At 43.7% G+C, this 25,447-nt stretch overlaps 1 pseudogene; it reads right to left on the reverse strand.

The window, feature by feature from the left end:
* Positions 1 to 1,857: 1,857 nt before the first annotated feature.
* On the reverse strand, positions 1,858 to 25,447 carry LOC125079912 (thyroid hormone receptor-associated protein 3-like; annotated as a pseudogene).

Raw genomic sequence — 25,447 nt, forward strand, 5'->3', positions numbered from 1 at the left:
GATGGGACTAGAGAGGATTATGCTGAGTGAAGTAAGTCAAGCAGAGAAAGACAATTATCATATGTTCTCACTCGTATGTGGAACATAAGGAACATAAGGAACAGCACAGCGAACCATAGGGAAAGGGAGGGAAAACTGAACGGAAAGAAATCAGAGATGGAGACAAACCATGAGAGATTCTGGACTCCAGGAACCAAACTGAGGGTTACAGAGAGGGGGGGATGGGGTAACCGGGTAACGGGTACTAAGGAGGGCACGTGTTGGGATGAGCCTGGGTGTTACATGCAACTAATGAATCGCTGAACACTACACTGAAAACTAATGATATACTATATGTTGGCTAACCAAACATAATAAAAATAAATTAAAACATTAATAAATAAAGACTATGTCTTACAGAACAAATGCTGGCTATCCCCAAGAAAACCATGGGTGAGGCTATTTGTGAGAACATTCTTTATAAGAGGAAGTATGCGAGAGCTTCCTAACAGTCCTGCAGGTGACTTGGTGACGTAAGAAAGCTTTGCATCCGCAGGAGGATGCCAGGCAGTGGCCCAGACTGCAGTCTTCACAGTCTGAGAAGGTAATTTTGTCACCAGGAAGGATGATGCGGGGCTCAGTCTCTCGGGCTTCTGAGAGCCTGGACCTGAGTGACACGTACGTAAGCACAGCCCACTGCTCTGCCAGTCCAGCGCTAGTGCACCCACCTCGGGAGCACCTTGTTGCGGGAGTCTAGGCGCCCCTCTCCTGGGGCTCAGTGCACGTGCCCTTGTTTGCTTGCCAAGACGTTTTGTCTAGAATTACAGAGGAAGGCTTAGTCCCTGTGAGAAGGTGACATATAATGCACACAGGACTGATGAACCAAGAAGGGACAGTATACGGCTTTAAAGTATGGGGACAAAGATGAGAGAAAATGTCCACGTGTAGAGAGCGATCCAGGTGGCAGAGAAGGAGGGTGAACACGAGATTTTTTGTACATCTTCCAGTACTATTTGCCTTTTTACGAAATGTTTACGATACTGATTTTAAATGTAGCTTAAGGTAACATATAAGGAGCACTGGGGGGCTCAGTTGGTTAAGCACCAACTCTTGGTTTTGGCTGGGGTTCTGATCCCAGGGTTGTGAGATCAAGGCCTGTATTGGCTTCCAGCTCCACTCAGAGTCGGCTTGGGATCCTCTCTCCCCTTCTGCCTCTGCCCTTCCCTGACTCGTGCTCTCTCTCTCAAGTAAGTGAATATATCTTCCTTTTTTTTCTTTTTTCTTTTTGTTGTGTTATGTAGTCACCACACAGTACATCATTAGTTTTTGATGTTGTGTTCCATGATTCATTGTTTGCGTATAACACCCAGTGTTCCATGTAATCTGTGCCCTCCTTAATACCCACCACTGGGCCAACCCATCCCCCTACCCCCTCCCCTCTGACACCCTCTTTTATTTCCCAGAGTCCATAGTCTCTCATGATTCACCTCCCCTCCGATTTCCCCCTCTTCATTTTTCCCTTCATTCTCCTAATGTCCTCCATGCTATTCCTTATGTTCCACATGTAAGTGAACCCATATGATAATTGACTTTCTCTGCTTGACTTACTTCACTCAGCGTAATCCTCTCCAGTCCCGTCCATGTCGATGCAAATGATGGGTATGCATCCTTTCTGATGGCTGAGGAATATTCCATTGTATATATGGACCACATCTTAAAAAAAAATAAAATAAAGTAACATAAATGCAAAATAATCCAGACCACTTAATTTTAAATTAACAGTCTTCTAAGTAATTCTTAAAGACAGACATTGTGGGAATCGGGACTCCCAGCCCTTTAGGGAGAAACACTGGGTCTCTCAGCAATGGCTGCAACCCCTCACCGGTACTGCGAGCCCTTAGTGAGCACCTGCTGGATGCTGGCCTTGCTCTGGCCCTGGGGAAATGGCAGCAAACAGCGCGTGAGACGCAACCTTGAGGTCTGATCTTCCAGGGGAAAGAGGCAGGCAGGAACCTCAGAGCAGCCTTCCAGGGGTGCAAAGTTCTGAAAAGCTGCTGAGGAAAAGGAAGGGAGGCTAGTGGTGACAGGAGCCAGTCCTGCTGGATGCCACGCAGAAAGACATCGAAGCAGCTGGGGGACCGGTGCAGACAGCCCTCCTGTTCCATCCCAGTCTAGATCACAGCTGTGCTATGGCCCATCCATGAAGCAAGGGGGAGGTATGTTTCTCCTAAAGGTAAAACCTTTCCATGTGAAGAGCTAACCTTGCACTGAGAGTGTCTCTTTGCTAACTCTGGACACTAACATCTCCTTAACCGATACTGATTTCATGAGAGATGCTGTTTACTTCCTCATTGGGCAAAATTAAGAGCTGTCAGCAGTAAGTCCTTTGCCCCATTTTTCTTCTTAATTTTATAGATCTAGGAAATTCAGAATCTGACAACCATTCTTAGGCCTAGTAAGACATTCATTCTCCTCCACAGCAAAAATCTCTCAGATAATGTGGTGGTCTGCTGACTTTCCTGGTGTGTCCACCTGGACACTGGAAAGCTCTCTGTGGATATTCACAGAAAAGAAGGCAGTCCCCAAACTCTTCATCAGAAGGCTGGCTGCAACTGTCCTATGTGTATACCAATTAGAATGATGCTGCCCACATTTCTTTGTCAGCAACTTGACTTTTTTCATAAAACATATAGCCTGGAGGGGCACCTGGGTGGCTCAGTCGGTTGAGCATCAACTCTTTTTCTTTAAGATTTTATTTATTTATTTGTCAGAGAGAGAGAACACAAGCAGGCAGAGTGGCAGGCAGAGGCAGAGAGAGAAGCAGGCTCCCCGCTGGACAAGGAGCCTGATGCAGGACTCGATCCCAGGACCCTGGGATCGTGACCTTAGCCGAAGGCAGTAGCTTAACCGACTGAGCCACCCAGGCTCCCTTGAGCATCAACTCTTAATCTCAGCTCAGGTCCTGATCTCAGGGTTGTGAGCTCAAGCCCCACACTGGGCTCCACACTAAGAAATCCATCACCATATATCATGGATATCCCTCCTAGGAAGAAGACACAGGTGTAAGTTTGGGTTTTGCCATGCACAGGCATGCATGTAAATAACTCTTACACAAGTAGGATCATGTAACATACTGGATTCATTTTTGTATTCTCAACTGCCTCTTTGCCGGCCTCCTACAGCTGGCCTCCTCTGCCCCCAACCACTGTTCTACTCCTCCCTCATGCACACACAAAAATATGTGTGAGGGATATTCTGTACTGTTTCAGGAACCCTCCCTCCTGCCCTGTGGCAGGAGGAACAATTGGTCCAGGCTCTCAGGAAAACAGCATGGTGGTTCCTCAAAAAATTAAAAATAGAACTTCCGTGTGATCCAGTCATTCCAGCCCTGGGCATTTATCCAAAGAAAACAAAAACACAAATTCAAACAGATACCTGCAGCCTCACATTCATGGAGGCATTACTGACCACAGCCAAGGTATGGAAGCAGCCCAAGTGTCCATCCGTGGATGAATGGATAAAGAAGATGTGGGGTGTGTACAGTGGACTATCACTCGGCCATAAAAACAGAATGAAATCTTGCCATTTGCAATGACGTGGGCGGAGCTAGAGGGTGTGCTACTGAGTGAAAACCTAACCCTAACCCACACACTCAATCCAGACCCTGAATCCAAACCCTGAGCCTGACCCTCACCCTACCCCTTGCCCTCAATTTATCCCTCCAGAGAGGTCTCTGTACAGCCACTAACAGACACATCTCCTCACCCGGGCCCTACCCCTAACACTTGTTCTGGCCCTGACCTGATCCTCAATCCTAGGTCTGAGGGAGACAATGATTTGGTGAATATAGAGGACAGAATACTACTGAGCCATCAAAAAGAATGAAATGTTGCCATTTGCAATGATGTGGATGGAGCTGGAGAGTATTATGCTGAGTGAAATTAGTCAGAGAAAAGCAAATACCATATGATTTCACTCATATGTGGAATTTAAAAAACAAAACAAAATGAGCAGCAGGGAAACAAAAGAGACAAACCAGGAAGTAGAGTCTTAACTCTAAAAAACACACTGATGAGACCAGAGGTGGGTGGGAGGGTGGGGGACAGGGGAAACAGGTGCTGGGGATGAAGGAGTGCCCTGTTGTCCTGTTTTGATGAGCACCAGGTAATGGACAGAAGGGATATCATATACCTGAAACTAACATTACACTGTATGTCAACTATCCCTCAACAAACAGGAAGAAATAAATAAAAAGAAATACTTTGTACTGTTTTGTTACCAAAATGAGATCCTATTATGCTTGTTTCTCTATATCCACTTTTCTCACCAACAAATTCCTTGGGGAAATTTCTCCAATTCAACTGGTATGGCTAATCTAATGTTTCTAATAGGTATTATTATTGGTTTCGAATTTGTTGGGGGGGGTGCCAATGTCTGTGTGTGTGTGTGTGTGTGTACATATATATATGCATATATATATATATATATAGTCTGTTTCTACTTGCTTTTTACTTGTAGTAATTTCAAGGCAATTGTGTTGATATCACCTAATTTTATTAAATGATGCTTTCAAGTAATACTACACCAACTTACATCCCAAGAACGATGCAGAAGAGCTGCTTTCCCCAACTTCATGAGCAATGGCTGTCATCACTCTTGTTAACTTTTGCCAGACTGGTGGATATCAATATCTAACTTTTAATTTGCTTTTATCTGACTTCCAGTGAATCTGACCTATTTGTCAACATGTAGGAGCCATCGAGCTGTAAGGACCAGAACCAGTGGACAATCCAGCAAGGTCTCAGGACACAAGATCAATACATGAAAACTGATGGTACGTCTGTTCGCTTCCCATGAAGGATCTGAACACAAAATTAAGAAAAAACCTCATGCCCAACAGAAAGAGAATGAAAGAATAAAATACTTGGGAATGGATTTAACAGGAGAGGTACAAAACCAATATGCTAAAAGTGACAAAACATTGTTAAAAGAAATTAAAGGAGATGTAAGTAAATGGGGAGACTGAATGTTTGTGCCCCACCAAACGCACTCACAGAAGCCCTGACCCGCTGAGCACTGGGTGTAGACATGGAGACTCAATGGAAGTGATTGTGGTTACATAAGGTTAGAAGGATGGGCTGATCCCAGAGGACTGGTGTCCTGGTAGGAAGAGACACCCAGAGCTCTCTCTCCATCTCTCTCTCTCTCTCCATCTCTCTCCCCCTCCATCTCTCTCTCCTTTCCATATCTCTCTCCCCCTCTCTCTCTCCCTCTTCTGCTAGGGAAAGGCAGTGTGTCCACACAGTGAGAACACGGCCATCTGCAACCCAAAGGAAGAGTTTTCACCAGAAACTGAATCTGTAGGTACCTGGCTTTGGGGCTCTGGCCTCCAGCACTGTGAGAAGGTTAATTTCTTTTGTTTAAGCCATCATGCCTGGCATTTTGTTATGGCAGCCAGAGCTCACTAAAACAAAGCTCACAGACCTGGAGACTTAATGAAGGTAAGATAGCAATACTTCCCAAACTGAGTCACAGATTCAGCGTGCTCCCCATCAGAATCCCAGCTGTCTTCTTGGTGGAAACTGACAAGCTGACTCTAAAGCTCACATGGAAATTCAAGTGACCTTGAGCAGCCAAAACAATCTTTTAAAAGGATGGAGCACCTGGGTGGCTCGGTGGGTAAAGCCTCTGCCTTCCGCTCGGGTCATGATCTCAGGGTCCTGGGATCGAGCCCCGCATCGGGCTCTCTGCTCCACGGGGAGCCTGCCTCCTCCTCTCTCTCTCTCTCTCTGCCTGCCTCTCTGCCTGCTTGTGATCTCTGTCTGTCAAATAAATAAATAAAATCTTTAAAAAAAAAAGTGAACAGAGGGGAGGAGAAAGATGGTAGAGCAGAAGGAGATTTCATATCCTCGGGTCCCAGGAGTTGAGCTAGACAGTTATCAAACCATTCTGAACATCCACAAACTCAACAGGAGATGGGAGAGAAGAGCAGCAATTCTAGGAACAGAGAAGTGACCACTTTCTGGAAGGTAGGATGGAGAAGTGAATCCAAGGCGACGGGAAGATAGACCCCAGGGGGATGGGCCAGCTCCTGGCAAGCAGTGGAGTAGCAGAGCACAAAATCGGGATTTTAGAAGTCTGCTCCACGGAGGGACGTCACTCCAGAGGCTAAGCGGGGGTGGAGCCCTCACGGGGACAGTGTGGTCTCAGGACCCATAGAGTCACAAAAAGACCACGGGTGTCTGAGTGTGGCAGAGCTCCCAGGAATCAGAGCAGGGAAGCCAGCTGCAGAGACAGAGCCGAGGAGGGGGCTTTCAGCTCAGATGTACCCTAAACCGTGATCCAAGGCACAGTCAGGTCACTGCTCTTTGAGCAGGGACCCCAGAAGTGGCAGATCCGGGGAGACCCCCTCCTTCCTCCTCTGAGAGGAGCAGCGCAGGAGAGTGTGACAGGAACCTGCTGGGTTTGGAGACTCCAAATGGGGCGTGCATCAGAGACAGAAACGCTCGGTCACAGGCCGGGTGAGCTACAAGTGAACGCGGCCAGAGACCAAGGAGACGGGAGCGACTGACTGCTTTTCTCCAAGGGTGCACTGAGTATGGGGCCTAGAGCTCTCGACTCCTCCGGACCGGGGATTGGGAGGCCGCCATCTTCATTCCTGTCCTCCAGAGCTCTACAGAAAGCATTCAGGGAACAAAAGCTCCTGAGAGCAAACCCAAGCAGATGACTTAGCCCGGCCCCGGCAAGGGCAGTGCAATTCCGCCGCAGGAAAAGACATCTGAGAATCACTGCAAGAGGCCCCTCCCCCAGAAGATCAGCGAGAACATCCAGCCAAGGCCAACTTCACTATCAAGGAGAACTGCAGAACTCCAGAGCTAGGGGAGCGCAACACATTGAATTCATGGCTTTTCCCCATGATCCTTTAGTCTTTCAAAGTTAATTTTTTTTATTTAATTTTTTTCTTATTCTACTTTTTAAATTTTTCCTCTTTCCTATTTTAACGTTTTTTAACTTTTATCTTATCAATACCTTTTTTTAAAAATCCTTTTTAATTTTAATTGTTATAGTCATATTCTATTCCTTCATTGTATTTAACCTTATTTTTTGTATACATATACGTTTTGCTTTCTTTAAAATTTTGGGATACAGTTTCTTCTAACAGACCAAAACACACCCTAAATCCAGTGTGTGCCATTGTTCTAGTCTCCAGCCTGGTCACATTCTTTCCTCTTTTTCAACCAACTTCTTATCTTATCAATTTCTTTTTTAGAATCTTTTTTAAGTTTCATCTTTACAGTCATATTCTATCCCTTCATCATGTTTACCCTTATTTTTGTATATATGTTTTTATTTCTTTAAAATTTTGGGAGACAGTTTCTTCTAACAGACCAAAACACACCCAAAATCAAGTGTGTGGTCCTGTTCTATTCACCAGTCGAGAATAAAAAAATACAGATAGATATATAGATACATACATACATACATACATATCTATCTATATATATATACCAAATCTGAAGAGACCCAAAACTGGGGGGAGAAAAAAGGAGGAAAAAAAGGAGGAAAAGTATATATATTTTTTCTTTCTTTCTTTCTTTCTTTCTTTCTTTCTTTCTTTCTTTCTTCTCCCCCCCCCCCCCACAGTTACAGGTCTCTTCCGATTTGGTTAGTGTATATTTTTCTGGGGTCGTTGCTACCCTTTTCGTAGTTTGTTCTCTCATTCATCTATTCTTATCTGGATAAAATGACAAGGCGGAAAAACTCACCTCAAAAAAAAAAAAAAAAAAAAAAAGAACAAGAGGCAGTACCGAAGGCTAGGGACCTAATCAATATGGACGTTAAGATGCCAGAACTACAGTTCAGAATGATGATTATCAAGGTGCTACCTGGCCTCAAAAAAAAGCATGGGAGATACTAGAGAATCCCTTTCTGGAGAAATAAAATCCCTTTCTGGAAAAATAAAAGAACTAAAATCTAACCAAGTTGAAATCAAAAAAGCTATTAATGAGGTGCAAAAATGGAGGCTCTGACTGCTAAAATAAATGAGGCAGAAGAATTAGTGATATAGAAGACCAACTGACAGAGAATAAAGAAGCTGAGAAAAAGAGAGACAAACAACCACTGGACCACAAGGGGAAAATTTGAGAGATAAGTGATACCATAAGATGAAACAATATTAGAATAATTGGGATCCCAGAAGAAAAAGAAAGACAGAGGGGGCAAAAAAATGTATTAGAGCAAATTATAGCAGGGAATTTCCCTGATTTGGTGAAAGGAAGAAGCATCAAAATCCAGGAGGTGGAGCACCTGTGTAGCTTAGTCGGTTAAGCAGCTGCCTTTGGCTCAGATCGTGATCCCAGGATCCTGGGATTGAGCCCCACATCAGGCTCCCTGTTTGGCAGAGAGCCTGCTTCTTCCTCTCCCTCTGCCTGCTGCTCTGCCTACTTGTGCTCTCTCTATCCATCAAATAAATAAATAAAATCTTTTTAAATAAAATCTTTTTTAAAATCCAGAAGGCGTAAAGAACCCCCCTCAAAATAAAAAAGAAATAGGCCAATATCCCAGCATCTAATAGTAAAACTTATGAATTTCAGTGACAGAAAATCCTGAAAGCAGCTCAGGACAAGAAGTCTGTAACATACAATGGTAGAAATATTAGACTGACAGCAGACCTATCCACAGAAACCTGGCAGGCCAGAAAGGGCTGGCATGATATATTCAGAGCACTAAATGAAAAAAACATGCAGCCAAGAATATTATATCCAGCTAGGCTGTCACTGAAAACAGAAGGAGAGATAAAAAGCTTCCAGGACAAACAAAAACTAAAAGAATTTGCAAACACCAAACCAGCCCTACAGGAAATATTGAAAGGGGTCCTCTAAGCAAAGAGAGAGCCTAAAAGTAATAGACCAGAAAGGAACAGAGACAATAAACAGTAATAGTCACGTTACAGGAAATACAATGGCACTAAATTCATATCTCTCAATAGTTACCCTGAATGTAAATGGGCTAAATGCCCCCAATAAAAAGACACAGGGCATCAGAATGGATTTAAAAAACAAGACCCATTGATACACTGTCTGCAAGAAACTCATTTTAGATCCAAAGACACCTCCAGATTTAAAATGAGGGGATGGAAAACAATTTACCATGCTAATGGACATCACAAGAAAGCTGGGGTAGCAATCCTTATATCAGAAAAATTAGATTTTTAAGCCAAAGACTATAATATCATACTTAAAGGGTCTCTCCAACAAGAAGATCTAACAATTTTACAGACTGAGGGTTTGGGGGAGGGAAGTTAGGTGAGCCTGGTGGTGGGTATGAAGTAGGGCATATATTTCATGGAGCACTGGGTCTGGTGCATAAACAATGAATCTTGAAACACTGAAAAAATAAAATTAAATTAAAAAGAAAAAAAGAGAAATATCTATGCCCCTAACATGGGAGTGGCCAATTGTATAAACCAATTAATAACAAACACATCAACAATAATACCTTAATAGTAGGGGACTTAAACACCGCCCCCCTCACTGAAATGGACAGATCATCTAAGCAAAAGATCAAGAAGGAAATAAAGACTTCAAATGACACACTGGACCGGATGGACATCACAGATATATTGAGAACATTCCATCTCAAAATAACAGATAGACTTTCTTCTCTAGTGCACATGGAACATTCTCCAGAATAGATCACATCCTGGGTCACAAATCAGGTCTCAACTGGTACCAAAAGATTGGGATCGTTCCCCACATATTTTCAGACCACACTGCTTTGAAAATAGAACTCAACCACAAGAGGAAAGCTGGAAAGAACTCAAATACATGGAGGCTAAAAAGCATCCTACTAAAGAATGAATTGGTCAACCAGGAAATTAAAGAAGAATTTTTAAAAATTTATGGAAACAAATGAAAATGAAAACATAACTGTTCAAAATCTTTGGGACACAGCAGAAGCAGTCTTGCAAGGAATGTATATAGCAATACAAGCCTTTCTCAAGAAACAAGAAAGGTCTCAAAACACAACCTAACCCTACACCTAAAGGAGCTGGAAAAAGAACAACAAAGAAAGCCTAAACCCAGCAGGAGAAGAGAAATCATAAAGATCAGAGCAGAAATCAATGAAATAGAAACCAAAGAACAGTAGAACAAATCAACAAAACTAGGAGCTGGTTCTTTGAAAGAATTAATAAGATTGATAAACCCCTGGCCAGACTTACCAAAAAGAAGAGAGAAAGGACCCAAATAAATAAAATCATGAATGAAAGAGGAGAGATCACAACCAACACCAAAGAAATACAAACAATTGTAAGAACATACTATGAGCAACTCTACGCCAACAAATTTGACAATCTGGAAGAAATGGATGCATTCTTAGAAACATATAAACTACCACAACCGAACCAGGAAGAAAGAAAACTTGAACAGACCCATAACCAGTAAGGAGATTGAAGCAGTCATCAAAAATCTCCCAGCAAACAAGAATCCAGGACCAGACAGTTTCCGAGGGGAATTCTAGCAAACATTTAAAGAAGAATTAATACCTATTCTCCTGAAATTGTTCCAAAATGTAGAAATGAAGGGAAAACTTCCAAACTCATTTTATGAGGCCAGCATCACCTTGATCCCAAAACCAGACAAGGATCCCATCAAAAAAGAGAATTACAGACCAATATCCTTGATGAACACAGATGCGAAAATTCTCACCAAAATACTAGCCAATAGGATCCAACAGTACATTAAAAGGATCATTCACCATGACCAAGTGGGATTTATTCCGGAGCTGCAACGTTGGTTCAACATCCACAAATCAATCAATGTGATACAACACATTAATAAAAGAAAGGACAAGAACCATATGATACTCTCAATAGATGCTGAAAAAGCATTTGACAAAGTATAACATCCTTTCTTGATCAAAACTCTTCACAGTGTAGGGATAAAAGGTACATACCTCAATATCATCAAAGCCATCTATGAAAAACCCACAGCGAATATCATTCTCAATGGGGAAAAACTGAAAGCTTTTCCCCTAAGGTCAGGAACACAGTGGGACTGTCCACTATCAACACTGCTATTCAACATAGTACTAGAAGTCCTAGCCTCAGCAATCAGACAACAAAAAGAAATTAAAGGCATCCAAATCAGCAAAGAAGAAGTCAAACTATCACTCTTTGCAGATGGTATGACACTTTATATGGAAAACCCAAAAGACTCCACCCCAAAACTGCTAGAACTCATACAAGAATTCAGTAAAGTGTCAGGATAGAAAATCAATGCACAAAAATCAGTTGCATTTCTATACACCAACAGCAAGACAGAAGAAAGAGAAATTAAGAAGTCAATTCCATTTACAATTACACCCAAAACCATAAGATACCTAGGAATAAACCTATCCAAAGAGGTAAAGAATCTGTACTCAGAAAACTATAAAGTACTCATGAAAGAAATTGAGGAAGACCCAAAGAAATGGAAAAACCTTCATGGATTAGAAGAACAAGTATTGTGAAAATGTCTATGCTACCCAAAGCAATCTGCACATCTAATGCAATCCCTATCAAAATACCATCAATTTCTTTCAAAGAAAAGGAACAAATAATCCTAAAATTTATGTGGAACCAGAAAAGACCCCAAATAGCCAGAGGAATGTTGAAAAAGAAAACCAAAGTTGGAAGCATCACAATTCCAGACTTAAGCTCTATTACAAAGCTGTCATCATCAAGACAGTATGGTACTGTCACAAAAACAGACACACAGATCAATGGAACAGAATAGAGAGCCCAGGAATGGACCCTCAACTCTATGGTCAACTAATCTTCGACAAAGCAAGAAAGAATGTCCAGTGGAAAAAAGACAGCCTCTTCAACAAATGGTGTTGGGAAAATTGGACAGCCACATGCAGAAAAATGAAACTGGACCATTTCCTTACGCCACACATGAAAATAGACTCAAAATGGATGAAGGACCTCAATGTGAGAAAGGAATCCATCAAAATCCTTGAGGAGAACACAGGCAGCAACCTCTTTGACCTCAGCCACAGCAACTTCTTCCTAGAAACATCGCCAAAGGCAACAGAAGCAAGGACAAAAATGAGCTATTGGGATTTCATCAAGATCAAAAGCTTTTGCACAGCAAAGGAAACAGTGAACAAAACCAAAAGACAACTGACAGAATGGGAGAAGATATTTGCAAACGACGTATCAGATAAAGGGCTAGTATCCAAAATCCATAAAGAGCTTAGCAAACTCAACACCCAAAGAACAAATAATCCAATCAAGAAGTGGGCAGAGGACATGAACAGACATTTCTGCAAAGAAGACATCCAGATGACCAACAGACACATGCAAAAGTGCTCCACATCACTCGTCATCAGGGAAATACAAATCAAAACTGCAGTGAGATACCACCTCACACCAGTCAGAATGGCTAAAATTAACAAGTCAGGAAATGACAGATGCTGGCGAGGATGCAGAGAAAGGGGAACCCTCCTACACTGTTGGTGGGAATGCAAGTTGGTGCAGCCACTTGCAACCCAGCAATTGCACTACTGGGTATTTACCCTAAAGATACAAATGTAGTGATCTGAAGGGGCACGTGCACCCAAAGTTTAGAGTAGCAATGTCCACAATAGCCAAACTATGGAAAGAACCTAGATGCCCATCAACAGATGAATGGATAAAGATGTGGTGTATATATATATATTCCATTATTTTATTTTATTTTATAATAGAATATTATGCAACCATCAGAAAATGAAATTTTGCCATTTACAATGATGTGGATGGACCTAGAGGGTTTTATGCTGAGCAAAATAAGTCAATCAGAGAAAGACAATTATCATATGATCTCTCTGATATGAGGAATTTGAGAGGCAGGGTGGGGCGTTGTGGGGGTAGGGAGGGAAAAAATTGAAACAAGATGGGATCAGGAGGGAGACAAACCATAAGAGACTCTTAATCTCAGGAAACAAACTGGGTGTTGCTGGGAAGGAGGAGAGGGATGGGGTGGCTGGATTATGAACATTGGGGAGGGCATGTGCAATGGTGAGTGCTGTGAAATGTGTAAGACTGATGATTCACAGACATGTACCTTGAAGCAAATAATACATTATATGTTAACTTAAAAAATAAGAATATATAAATAAAATGGAAAAAAAAAAGGAGAACAAAGTTGGGGGTTCACATTTCCTGATTTCAAAACCTGCCAGAAAGCCATGGTGGTGAAGACAGTGTGGCACTGGCTTAAGGGCACAGACACAGACCAATGGAATAAAATAGAGAGCCTCACGCACATGGCCAGGTCTTAACGAGGGAGTCAAGATCCCTGGGTAAAGAAACGTCTCTTCAGCGAATGGTGCTGGGCTGACTGCACAGCCACATATGAGGGGACGAGTCATAGCTGTACATGACACCATACACAGAAGCTAATTCAAAATGGATCAACAAGCCCAAATTTAAGAGTCAAACTGTAACACTCTTGGAAGGGGACCTGGGTTGAATCTTCATGAACTTGGGTCTGGCAGTGGTATCTTAGGTTTGATGTCACAAGGCAGGAACAAAAGAAAGAACAGATAAATTGGACATCATCAAAATTTTAAGAGTTTATGCCTCAAAGGACATGGTCAAGACAGTGAAGATGGAGCCTAAGGTGGGAGAAAATATCTACAGATCCCAGGACTGATAAGGCGCTAGTGTCCAAAATATATAAAGAACACTTGCAATTCAAAAATACAAAGATAGGGGTGGCTGGGTGGCTCAGTGGGTTAAAGCCTCTGCCTTCAGCTCAGGTCATGATCCCAGGGTCCTGGGGTCGAGACCCACATTGGGCTCTCTGCTCGGCAGGGAGCCTGCTTCCCCCTCTCTCTCTTTGCCTGCCTCTCTGCCTACTTGTGATCTCTGTCTGTCAAATAGTTGAATAAAACCTTAAAAACAAAACAAAGCAACACAATTAAAAAGTGGGTGAAGGATCTTAACAGATATTTCCCTGAAGAAGACACACAGATGGCCAACAAGCACATGAAAATATTCTCAACATCATTAGCATCAGGCAAGTACAAATCCACACGAGAGAGAGTACCACTTCATGCCCACCAGGATGGCTCAATAGAAAATGTGAGACACTAGCAGGCGTTGGAGAGGATGCGGGAAACATGGAACCCTCGTAACTGCTGCTGGGAGCATGAGTTGCTCAACCACTGTGGAAAGCAGCCCGACAGCTCCTCCAAGTTAAACGTAGAATCACACCGTATGACCCAGAAGTCCACCCAAGAGAAATGAAAACATATGTCATGGGAAGCCTGCACTCAAAAGCTCATGGCAGCATCTTCACAACAGCCAAATGTCCATCAGGTGATGGATGGATAAAAGATGTAGCTGACCCATAAAATGGAATATTAACAACAAATAGTATCTGATAAAAAGGAATGAAGTATGGCATAGGCTACAGCAAGGATAAAATTCCACACATTATGCTAAGTGGAAGAAGCCAGTCTCAGAAGACTGCCTATTATAGCATTTTATTTTTATGTAATTTCCAAAATAGGCAAATACATAGAGACAGAAGGCAAATGAGTAGTTGTGTAAAGCTGGGGCCAGGGAGGATGATATGGGGGGGTTTCTCATGAGGTCATGAACATTCTGTATGCTTCATGGTGGGTGTAGTTGTGAAAACACTGACCACCACCCAGTTGTGCACCTTCAGTGGGTCAGTGCTATGCTATGTCAGTTTTATCCCAACCAGCCATTACAAAAGAAGTCATTGGAGAGGTTGAAGGTCAGAGGAGAGGGTCCAGTGCCCCTGGATGGAGGGTCCTGGTGAGGTCAGGGCACAGAAGAGTGTAAGCTAGAAAGGGGGTAGAGTAGTTGGGGGAGGGGTGCACTAGCTGAGCACAATATGGGGTTGGGCTCATTAAGAGCAAAGTCAAGGAGACCACCCACCGAGGGGAGAGGAGGTCAAGAAACTGAGAAGACCCAGAAACTATTGGAGAGCATGGCCTTGAGCCAGTAGCCAGACTCACTGAGCAGTGGGGTCCTGGCATCCTATTAGCATGACCAACCAACCATGGCAAAGCTGCAGGGTTCTGGGGGCATGAGCAGCACCCTAGGTCCAGAGCCAGTTCCCAAAGTTGGCACTGGGGATTGTCATTTGCAATATTCGGTTCCTCTATAACCTTTTACACTTTTTGTCCAAAGATAAGTTCAATTCCAAAAGTGAGATATCAAAATCTCCTTCCATAATTCCATTTTTATTTGTCTCCCCCAGACACTTGTAATCATTTTTGTTTAACAATGTAGCAGCTCTGCTGTTTGGGACACACGGGTCCACGGCTGTCTCAGCTGTTCCATAGAGCTCACCTTCTAGCATCCTTACCCTGTTCAGTGCTTTTAACCTTCAATGTCACCTTGTACACTTGCTGCCACGGGCTTGTCCATTCTTCTCCTCTGTATCACTCACCTGATTTTCAGCGATTCTCCATCACTCTGTTACATGTTTCTTGGAAACTTCATGTCACCGAGTTTTGACTTTTTCCACAAGTCCCTGTCTTCATCAGAAGAAGGCAGCCCCCCCCTGAGGAGGCTGTCCTGTTACTCGGTGTCTGGACAGAGCATCCCTCAAGGATTTCCGCAGATGGATGGGTTCCTTGGTGATAGAACTGCTGTATCCTCATTCCTTCTGTGTGGGAGTTTTCCACAATATTCCTCAGGTTCGTTTCTCCCAGCAATCCTCCCTGAGACTCGATGAGTCTTTTCAGTTGCTGACTCAGCTGCTAACTAGCTCTGGGATTGTCTTTTATTGGACACCTCATTCCTGCCTCTGCCCTGGCCGTCTGCCTGCCCCTGACGACATTCCTACTGTTCTTGTATGCCATGTCCTGGGTGGGTTCTCACCCCTTCCTCTTGTCACTTTGCTTTGTGCTCCTGTTCTGTGATGTGAGATTTTCTTTCACTTAGTCTTCCAGAGCAATAATCTCAGCCCATGTCTGTCCTTCAAGTCATCTACAGCAGTTTTTTTGCTAAATTGTACTTCTTTTAGGCAGTTTTAAGTTCACAACAAAACTTAGAATAAGATGCAGAGGTCTCCCACAGACCCCTTGCCTCCCCGCATGCACAGCCTCAGCCACCATCAACGTCTCCACCAGACACAGCTTTGTGGAAGCTGATGAATCCGCACTGACATCATTGGGTGCAAAGTCCTTCGTCTACACCCTCACTCATGATGAGTGAGTCCTTCATCTACAGTTCACTCATGATGTCATATGTTCTATGGGTCTTAACACACATATAATGGCATGTATCCACCACCACAGTGTCACACCAAGGGGGGGGTCCCTGCCATAAAGCCCTCCCCATCCCACCTGTTCATCCTTCCCCCCACTCCAAACCATACAACCACCGATCCCTGTACCATCTCCCTAGTTCTGCCTTTTCCAGAATGTCATAGAGCTGGGATCACACAGTCTGTGGTTGTCTCCTTTCACTTAGTAAGAGGGATTTAAGGTGCCTCCGTGACTTTTCATGGCTTGATAGCTCATTTTTTAGCATTTTTAAGCATTTTTAGCATTTTGAGCACACTCCTTAATTTTAAAAAATATTCTAGTGTCTGGATGGACCACAGTTTATTTATCCATCACCTGCCGAAGGGCATCTTGGTTGCTTCCAAGTTTTGCCAATTATAAGTAAAGCTTCTATAAACATCTACATGCAGGGTTTTGAGTGCACATGAACTTTTAGCTCCTTTGAGTTAATGTTAAGGAGCACAATTGCTAGATCGTATGGGAAGTGTTTAGTTTTGCAAGAAACCACCAAACTGTCTTCCAGAGGGGCTGCACCATTCTGAATGCCCACAGTGGTTAGAGAGCGCTCTTGCTGCTCCTTGTCCTTGCCAACACTTGGTGTTGCTTGTTTAGTTTTTTAAAATCATGATTTTTTTAGTTTAGTGACATGACATGATTGCTTATGTAGAAAATCTCACATAATCAACAAAAAATATAGAACTACTAAGTGATGGTAGTAAAGTTGCAGGATACAAGGTTAATATAAAACATCAATTGCTTTTTCATATCCCAGCAAGGAGCAAATAGAATTTGACATTAAAAACTCAATATCATTTACATTAGCACCAAAAAATGAATTATTTAGGTAAAAACCTGATAACATATATAAGATATATCCAAGGAATCTAAAAAACTTTAATGAAAGAGATCATCCCAACTTGATGTGCAGATTCAGTGTGATCCCAATAAAGATCCCAGCCTGTTGTCGACAAACTGGTGCTGGAGACTCCAGCAAAAAACAAAAGACCCAGAACAGCCAACACTAATAGAGGAAAACAGAGCCCGAAGACTAACACTCCTCAACTCGAGACCCACCACAGGCCACAGTAATCAGGATGACGTGGCATTGTTGACAAAACAGACAGATACACGGAGCCATGAACAGAGAACCCAGAAACAGACGCACACAGAGGTAGTCAGTTGATGTGACAAGGGAGCAAAGGAAATTCAGGGGAGAAAGGACAGTCTTTCCAGAAAATGGTGCTGGACCTCTTGGACATCTACATGCAAGAAAAGAAAAAAGGGGGGCTCCTGGGTGGCTCAGTTGGCTAAGCATCGACCTTTGACTCAGGTCATGATCCCGGAGTCCTGGGATCACATCCCAGGATCGGCTCCCAGCTCAGTGGGGGACCTCCTTCTCCCTGTACCCCTCCCCCTGCTTGTACTGTCTCTCAAGTAAATAAATAAAATCTTTTTTTAAAAAAAAAAAGAAAAGAAAAAAAAGAATCTATATCCAGACCTTACACCCTTCACAAAAATAAACTCAAAATGGACCACAGACCTCAGCATAAGACACAAAACTATTAAAGTCTTAGAAGATAACAGAAAAGAAAATCTAGGTGATCTTGGGTTTGGTGACAACTTAGACACAACACCAAAAGGACATCCTTCAAAAAAAAATTAACAAAAAAATTTGTTAAGTTGAAATTCACGAACATTAAAGACATCTGCTCTATGAAAGACACTGAGAAAATGAAAACACAAGACACAGCCTGGCAGGGGGGAACACAAAACACATGTCAGGTACAGGACTTGCATCCAAAATATACAAAGAAATTTTGAAACTCAACAATAAGAAAACAAACAACTCAACTTAAAAATGGGCAAAGGAGCTGAACATACACCTCACCAAAGAAGACACAGAGACGGCACATAGTCCTATGAAAAGATGCTCTATGTTCTAGGTCATTCAGGAAATGCAAATTAAAACAACATTGAGATATCATCACACACCCCTGGTGGGAATACAATAATGGTGCACCCACTTTGGGCAATTTCTTACAAAACTAAATATACTCTTACCTTATGATTCAGCATTCACATTCCTTGGTGAATTCCTTGGAGGTGAGAATTTACATCCATACAAAAACCTCCATGTGGATATTTCTAGCAGCTTTATTTATAATTGTCAAAACTTGGAAACAGCCAAGATGGCCTTCAGTAGGTGAATGGATAAATAAACTGTGGAAAGTCCAGAAAACGAAATATTATTCAGTAGTAAAAAGAAATGAGCTATCAAGCCATGAAAAGTCATGGAGGCACTTTAAATGCATCTTACTAAGTGGGGAAAAAAATTTGAAATGGCCACATACTACCTGATCCAAATGCTATGATGTTCTGGAAAAGGCAAAACAAAGGAACTGATAACAAGATCAGTGGTTGTCGAGGGTTGGTGGAGGGAGGGGAGAGATGAACAGGCAGAGCACAGAGGGTTTTAAGGACAGTGAAACTATTACTCTGTATGGTACCATCACGATGAATACATGTCATTATGATTTTTCAAATCCATGGAATATGCAACAAGAGTGACCCTAAACTATGGATTTCAATTAACACTAGTGTATCCATATTGGTTCATCAGTTGCAACAAATGTACCACATGAGATGTAAGAAATATGGAAAATTCAGGGGGTGGTGGGTAAAGAGGTATATGGGAATCCTCTGTACTTTTCACTCATTTTTTCCTGTAAACCTGAAACTGCTAAAACTAAATTGTCTATTTTTTTAAATCTTCATGTGCATACACTTGACTTGTCTGAACTAGTCTTTCTCTCTTGTTCACCTGACATTCATTCCACCAGAAACTCCACTTTATTGAGATCTGGTGCCCAGGCTCCTTGTCCCTCCAACTTGCTCACCCCCTTGTGTGATGCATGTGTCCTGCTGCCCTGTGGGGCCCACTTCACCTGCTAGAGCATCTGTAATGGCTGCATTCCCACAAGATGTGGAAGGTCAGACCCCCAGTGAGGCAACAGGTGGGATCCACTCTGTTCCCCAGTGCTCCTATGTCCTTCCAGAAGTAGAAGACTCATTTCGTCTTTTTCTTAACTGTGCAGGAACAGAGGCAGAGAACCCTCAGGAGGTGGACAGACACTAACTGGCACTGTGCTCCATGGCTTAATATGGTCAGTCCTTGCCTAGGCCAGGGTCTCTGACTGTTCCCAACTTCTCATCAAGCTCAGAGGTTCAAGGAAAGCTGAGCCTCCTCTACACCTCACCTATGACCTCCCTGTCTGCTGTACTTGAAAGACACATGGCTGAGAATCAAGGTTGGCAACAGGGAAAAGATGCTACATAGTCAAGCTGCCATCACCAAGAATGTCCTCTAAATTTTACTTCTGGATGTAGATGCAAATGTTATCAACAGAATACAACAATGTATCAAAATAAAAATACACTATGACCAAGCTGGGTTGCATCCCCAAGCATACAAGGATAGTTCAATACCGGGAACTCCAGTCAAAGAAGCAGATAGACAAAGAGCCACCTTCCCATTGACTAGGAAGACCTGAGATGAGAGCACAAGCCAGGCACAGATACTGCACACTGATTTATTAAATTCACTATTCAATCAAGTAAAAGGCTAACTTCATGAGGAATAAGGTGCATCACTTCAGAAATTATCACATAACTTGCTGATTTGGAGGATCCCTTGTTAGTATCAGAATCAGAGGTAAAGACTATAAAGAAAAGTGAAAGAAAGAGTGGGAAATTTTTATACTAAGGGGAGCGTCCAGCCATGGATGGATGGTTGGAGGCCAGAGGAAGAGGGCAGTCAGCAGGAGGCTGATGTCCAAAGGCATGGCCAAGAGAAATTAGGAGCAGGGACATCTGGTATGCAGACTGAAGTTTTCCTTCTCAGTAGAGTAATCCTCTTATGCTCACCTCAAGCTTTATAATCATCTCTTCAACCAAGAAACCTTGCACTGGCAATGGCTTGCTGTTTAGAAAGAAATCACCCCTTCTCCTTTGGGACAACTCTGAGAAGGGCAGCAGACTCAGAAGCTGGACAAAGTAGCTCAAGATGAATGGACGGTCTGAATGGAAACAGGACAAACAGCAACCAGAGATATTTCTATGGTTTTCAGAAATAATCAAGTAGAAGAAGGATTCCTTTCCAAATACCAGGATGGGGGCTAGATTATTCTTATTCTGGTAATTAAGGAATGGGCGTTTCCAGAAGGGACAAGGCATGAATAAAATGATGGAATGTAAACACATACACACTTATTCATACTTACAGAAACCAACCAAAATGTCATCTCTAGATGGCAGGATTATGGGAATTATTTTCTTCCTTAGATTTTTATTGTTTCCAGTAAAGACCATGGATGATTTTTACAATCTTAACATATAAGAGGACTATTGGAAGAGGTCAGGAGAGCACAGGTAATGGCACCTGGGCAGGAGGAGCCATAGGTCACTTGAGGCCAACAGAGAGGGCAGGTGACCAGTGCCTGGGCCCCTGGGGAAGCAAAGACATCCTGGAGCTGAGGTTCTAATTATGGGGCTCAAAACAAAAGTGGAAGAAGACAAATTTAGGAAACAGAAAGTGGATGCTCACCTGAGCCAGTAGGAAGGCAAAGAGGGAAAATAGGGCTTGAAAACAGTATAAACAGTCACAGGGAAGTGACCTTGTGGCCTGTGAAGCCACTAGACAGGTATATAAAGGGCCCCAGCCCAGAAGTCTCCACACCTGAGCACCTGTCCTCTGCACCTGCTCCTCTGACCTGCTCCACCCTCAACCCATCAGAACCATGAGCTGCTGTGGCTGTTCCGGGGGCTGCGGCTCCGGCTGTGGGGGCTGTGGCTCCGGCTGTGGGGGCTGTGGCTCCGGCTGTGGGGGCTGTGGCTCCGGCTGTGGGGGCTGTGGCTCCGGCTGCTGTGTCCCTGTCTGCTGCTGCAAGCCCGTGTGCTGCTGTGTGCCAGCCTGTTCCTGCTCCAGCTGTGGCTCCTGTGGGGGCTCCAAGGGGGGCTGTGGCTCCTGTGGGGGTTCCAAGGGGGGCTGTGGCTCCTGTGGGGGCTCCAAGGGGGGCTGTGGCTCCTGTGGGGGCTCCAAGGGAGGCTGTGGCTCCTGTGGGGGCTCCAAGGGGGGCTGTGGCTCATGTGGGGGCTCCAAGGGGGGCTGTGGCTCCTGTGGGGGCTCCAAGGGGGGCTGTGGCTCTTGTGGGGGTTGCAAGGGGGGTTGTGGCTCTTGTGGGGGCTCCAAGGGGGGCTGTGGCTCCTGTGGCTGCTCCCAGTCCAGCTGTTGCAAACCCTGCTGCTCCCAGTCCAGCTGCTGTGTCCCCTGCTGCTCCCAGTCCAGCTGTTGCAAACCCTGCTGCTCCCAGTCCAGCTGCTGCAAACCTTGCTGCTGCTCTTCAGGCTGTGGGTCATCCTGCTGCCAGTCCTGCTGCTGTGTCCCCGTTTGCTGCTCCCAGTCCAGCTGCTGCAAACCTTGCTGCTCCCAATCTAGCTGCTGTGTTCCCATCTGCTGTCAGTGCAAGATCTAAAGCTCTGAACCCAAACCTTGGGTTTCTTTCTCAATATTTGGTGAAACCTATATTCTTGTGGTTTCCCTAAATCAGCTCCTTTCACGTGTCCTCTCCTGATGTATCCACAACCTCCTCCTACTTTTCATTCATACACATACCTCCTTCCTTGGCTCATCTCTACCTCTGAGATCTGTCTTTAACCTCATCACTCAGAAATATTTTCTGTAGATGCCTCTGCTTAGAAGCAGGTGCCAGCTGATGCTACAATCAGCCCTTCCGACTTGGGTGGGAGCTGGCTGAGATGCAAAGTCAGGTCCAGGTTTCTGAGTGAAAATTGAGACTGCTTTAATCTGGCTTTTTAGCCGTAAGGATGCTGGATCCTACTGGGCCACTTTCTGCTCACCCGTAACTCTCCTCTCCCTACAAGAATTTCTTTCCTTCCTGTTGCCTCTAACTCCACCTGTTTAAAACGATAACAATTGTATTTCCCTTTAATAAAATTTATCTTGTCTCTGTAAGCCAACTGTATACTTGGTGCGATTTTTTTCTTTTCAACCTTTTTCCTATATGGTGACAAATTAGCAACATCCTCGTAAAAGGGCTTTTGGATCCACCAACCTTGTTGCCACATTCACAAAGAATTGTCCATTGACTCCTATGTTCCCGATGGACACCAAACATCTTCACGCTCTCCGCTCCCAGGGTAAGAGGGCTCAGCCCCAGCAAAGTGGGCAAGGGAGCCGACCATGGGAGGTAGAGATGGGCAGCAGGTGCCGGGTGCTGACAACCATCTGAGCAGGGACTAGGCGTGTGCATCCATGTGAGTAGGAGAGGATGACCTTCCCTCTCCCCTCACCACCCAGGTCCTATAGAGAATGCTGGTCCTTGGGAAGACCCCAGAACAGGCCAAGTTCAGGGAGAGGAAACATAAGCATCAGGATGCACCTTCCATGTGAGCTACAGTCCACCTTTGATTCAAATACAAAATTGGGATTCTAGACTTCAAACTGGAGTTACCAGAAAGCTACGGCCCTGCTCACAGCACCGTGAGACAACAGTCTCCCTCAGGAAAGGCAAGATCAGCTTGGCACATTTGGGGGAACACAAGGTTGTTTCACACTGACATGCGTGTTGAGACTATCCTCAGAACAGGGAGCACAGGCACTGTTTTAGAAGCTGTGCCATTTCTAGGGAGGAGGGGACAAAAGTTACACGAAGATGTTCCTCAGCCAAATAAACACTGCATGAAAACACAGAGACTGTGCGCAGCGAATCCCAGTACAATGCACAGGAAAACCTAAGTGGCTGCGGGTGATGGGGTGAAGAAATCCAGCACGCCCCTGAAGAAAGGATCCTTGAGATAAAAGAGATAAGATGTAAGAGAAAAAGACAAATTAATCCAGAAGTAAAGTATCAGACTTTTTCCAAGCATATGTGGGAGGCAAGGAGAGGGCAGAAAGCTGTGCCAGACATCTCATCTCACCAGGGAACGGGGTTGTTGTTTGTTTTGTGATGTCAAAAGAAAATACGGCTTAAGAAATTTGGGTCAAAATCTCAGTAGGGGAATTTTAGAAAGGTGGACGCCCTGGGGGCTCATCTGTATATTCCTACATCCCCACATAAAAACATACCAGGCAGCTAGACAGGAAAACCAAACTCTGTGGCTGAAATGTATAACAAGATCAGGTGAACTCCAAGGTACAAATTCTCAAGAGCCACAAGTTCTCTGTGGTATCAGCATCTCTGCAGGAGAAGGAAAAAGGAAGCAAAGAGACATGTGACAGAGCTGAAGGCAGGACAGCCTCAGAAGAACCACAGGTATATGTCAGAAAGCATGGTGTATGCCTTGAATTTAGCATCTGAACCTGGAGGGCTTTCCCCACTGTGGAGGGGAGTGGCTTTAGGGGCCTTTGGTGAGTCCTTAGGGCAAGAGATGGGCAACAGAAAGAAACACTACCCAACAGACCAACAAGTAGCCTGCCATTTCAAAACAAGCTAATAAACAACCAGAGGAACATAAACAAGACAAAGGAACAACATAAGACAGAACACAAAGCTTGGATGAGGGGAAACCCCTCATGGGAAAATGAGAGATAGAAGGAAAATCACTCCAGAAATCAAGACTAAAATGAAGGAAACACAGCAAACGAGAAAAACATATTTTAAGGGCAAAATGAATGAGATAAAAAGGATTCAAGAGAAAGTGATGAATATTGAACACAGGCAAAGAAGATCCCAAGTGTTAAGCGTGGTCTTTGGGGAGAAAGGAAGCTGTGTGGGACAGTCACACGATGAAATCAACCTGAAAAGGCGTGAGGAAGGAGAGGAGAGAAAGACTGACAGGCTGAATCTATATTAAATATAAAATAAGAGGTAGGTTTAAAACCAAATGTGTCAGAAATTACACTAAGTAGAAATGGGCAAAAATATGCTACCTTAAATACAAAGATTGCTGGACTAGATTTGCTTTTAATCTAATTTCATACCAATTCAAAAGCCACATTTAACCAAAGTATAGAGAAAGGTTAAAAATTTAAAAATGGGGAAAGATATGCATGCAAACAAAGCTCTGTCAATAGCAGGCCAAACAGAAAAAAAGCCCCAACAAGTTACTGGAGAAAACGAGTATCACTTCCATAAACTAAGAGTTCTCACCACTTAAAATTCGTGTGTACAGAATGAAACAGCCTTAAAAAAGGAAGCAAAGCAGAATGGGACAAACTATGGAATGAAGTGGACCAAACCATAATCAGAGTGGAAGACTCTGAGGTTCCTTCTCTGTATTTTATACACAAGCGGCAAGAAACATGGGGCAATCAAGAAATTAAAAAATAGAGCTTCCCTGTGACCCTGCAATTGCACTACTGGGTATTTACCCGAAAGATACAGATGGAGTGAAAAGAAGGGCCATCTGTACCCCAATGTTCATAGCAGCAATGGCCACGGTCGCCAACCTGTGGAAAGAACCAAGATGCCCTTCAATGGACAAATGGATAAGGAAGATGTGATCCATATACACTATGGAGTATGATGCCTCCATCAGAAAGGATGAATCCCCAACTTTTGTAGCAACATGGACGGGACTGGAAGAGATTATGCTGAGTGAAATAGGTCAAGCAGAGAGAGTCAATTATCATATGGTTTCACTTATTTGTGGAGCATAACAAATAGCATGGAGGACAAGGGGAGATGGAGAGGAGAAGGGAGTTGAGGGAAATTGGAAGGGGAGGTGAACCATGAGAGACTATGGACTCTGAAAAACAATCTGAGGGTTTTGAAGGGGCGGGGGGTGGGAGGTTGGGGGCACCAGGTGGTGGGTATTGGAGAGGGCACGGATTGCATGGAGCACTGGGTGTGGGGCAAAAACAATGAATACTGTTACGCTGAAAAGAAATGAAAAGAAAAAAGAAAAGAAATGAAATGAAACATGGGGCAGATGTAGGGGATCTGAGCCCCTAAGTTAACAAACTGACCCAATAGGATTCATGGCAAGTGTTGTGCCACCAACTATACAGTTCCACTCTTCTAAGTGCACATAGAGCAGTCACAAAAATGAACAAAGCCTTGCCATGAAGCCTCAGCATGCACGGTGAATTTTATAAGTCACAGTCACCAGCTAATAGGTCCTCCCTGTTTATTACTTACCTTTTCTCCTTCAT

The sequence above is a fragment of the Lutra lutra genome, chromosome 10, assembly GCF_902655055.1.
Source record: "Lutra lutra chromosome 10, mLutLut1.2, whole genome shotgun sequence".
Classification (NCBI taxonomy): Eukaryota; Metazoa; Chordata; class Mammalia; order Carnivora; family Mustelidae; genus Lutra; species Lutra lutra.